We start from the raw sequence: 1,906 nt of genomic DNA, 5'->3' as shown, positions 1-1,906 counted from the left end.
GACAAAAATAAAAGCTAATGGACAATTTGAAGAGCTTATAGATTAAAATATTCAAAAGCCCAAGGTTCCTTGAGTGCGATGAATTATAAAGACCCATTGGAGGCCGAAACACTAAACTTAATATAAGAAAACTAACTTTACGCGCTTAGATAAAATAAAGTTTCCGGTTTTTAAATATTTAATATTTATTATAAAAAAAAAAATCATATAAAACCATACACTCAATCGACTTAAATAGGAGAAACACAGTATATTCGAATTCTTAACTTATAAACTCTATTAAACTACTAAGTAAATACTTTTTTTCTGTACTTCATTCCATTAAATAAATCAAAAATTATTTTGTCTCGTTGGTCAATGCCTGCTTCTTTGTTTTGGTGCAGTAATAACGGTCACTGTTCTCAATCCAATCGCAGACATTCAAAATTGTATGGAAAGCTGTGCCCTCCTTGCACTCAAATTCGACTGGCTCGCCATGCACGCAGCGATAGTACTGCAAATATATGAGTAAGTATTCAATTAGGCAAACTACTTGGATGTTGGCAGGAGGAAAATGAATTTCATAAATTTTTTTCATAATATTTAAATTTTTGTTTAATGCATTGTTAGTGTAATATTCGAAAATAACGGCTGTTACTCGAATTATTATAATGAAATGCTCGTGTTTAAACTCTTAATATAAGCGATTCGTGGCTCGCCGATAGAACAATTTTTCATAAATTTAATTCTACAAATACCTTACCTTTTGACAGTTTGCATGCGGTATAAAATCCTTATTCGTACAGTCAATGTCGGGCACTTGATTACCGCCTGTTGTGCTAATGACCTCTGGCTTGGGTTCTAAAATCTCCAATTCACCAGCTTCATTGCTGGTCGTAGTTGGTATTTCGGTTGTTGTTGCAGTAGCAACGGTTGGCCTTGGCTTTGGTCGTGGTTTGGGTTTCTTAGAGCCCTTTGAGGGTTTCTGAAATACAAAAATTAGTACCATTAGTTATGTAGCTGCGAATAAAGGAAGCTCTGTGAATACCGCCCTGTAAACAATTGAAAAATGGACAAAGAAATTCCTAACTCATATAAAATTTGCGCGCGGTACCTTCCCTGGCCTTCATAGAGCTAAACGAAATGCATGGCGTTGAAACCAATCCATAAGTCTAATCTTTAACCGACACACAGATACACCGTAACCGCTACGATCGTGGTCGTAAACCACTTGCTGGAGAAGAAGAACTGTCCGCGATTCATTCCATTGGTAAGAGATAGAGGCTCTCGATTTAAGTAATTTTATTGGTCTAAGATAAAACAGAGCTCCGAAGCTGCCTATAAGAGCCCTCCATCTACTCCAAGAGGTAATCAGGGTTCTGAGCTAACCTATGGCTCGCTTTTGAACAGATGGGTCTCATACCAGCGTACTTTGGGGGCGAAAACTAAAACATGAGAAATTGAAAGTTCCTTCTTGACAATGGTGGATGCGGGCGGTAGAAGGGAACATCTTATAATAACAAGCCCATAGCACTCTTTGTTTTGCAGTTTCTGACAGGCCATCGTCCGATCGGAATTCATGCGATCAGAATAAAAATCAATCTTCGNCTGACTCCGGAATATCCGCATATTAAAAAAAAAAAAACCGGATACAACCCCCAGCCCAGTTGCTAAGAATAAATTTTTACCGCTGACGTTATCATTATCGAAATGGGTGTCGATAGCGATATGGTTTCGAATTTGCCTTAATATTTTTTTATTTCCCTATTTTATCTCTCTCAGTTTTCCCTGGATTAGTCTTCTAAATACATACATAAATTTGTAAATGTATAAATTTTATTCGACTCCCTTCAAACTACGAGTATTTAGTAATTTACCTTTTTTTTGTTCACTCATCGTACTTTCAGCGCTGCTGACATTTTTAGCC

The 1,906-nt window shown here is 36.7% G+C and overlaps 1 long non-coding RNA gene across 1 annotated transcript; it reads right to left on the bottom strand.

The window, feature by feature from the left end:
* Positions 1–376: 376 nt before the first annotated feature.
* LOC108356038 (uncharacterized) lies at positions 377–960 on the bottom strand. The gene is made up of 2 exons (XR_001846579.1): positions 743–960; positions 377–493 (listed from the first exon to the last, which is right to left on the bottom strand). It is a non-coding gene; the product is annotated as an uncharacterized LOC108356038 (long non-coding RNA).
* Positions 961–1,906: the final 946 nt, after the last annotated feature.

The sequence above is a fragment of the Rhagoletis zephyria genome, unplaced genomic scaffold (genome assembly GCF_001687245.7).
Source record: "Rhagoletis zephyria isolate East Lansing unplaced genomic scaffold, Rhagoletis_zephyria_1.1 Rzeph_scaffold_53355, whole genome shotgun sequence".
Classification (NCBI taxonomy): Eukaryota; Metazoa; Arthropoda; class Insecta; order Diptera; family Tephritidae; genus Rhagoletis; species Rhagoletis zephyria.
The sequence above is the reverse complement of the archived record's forward strand: the minus strand, read 5'-3'. Positions and strand labels throughout refer to the sequence as shown.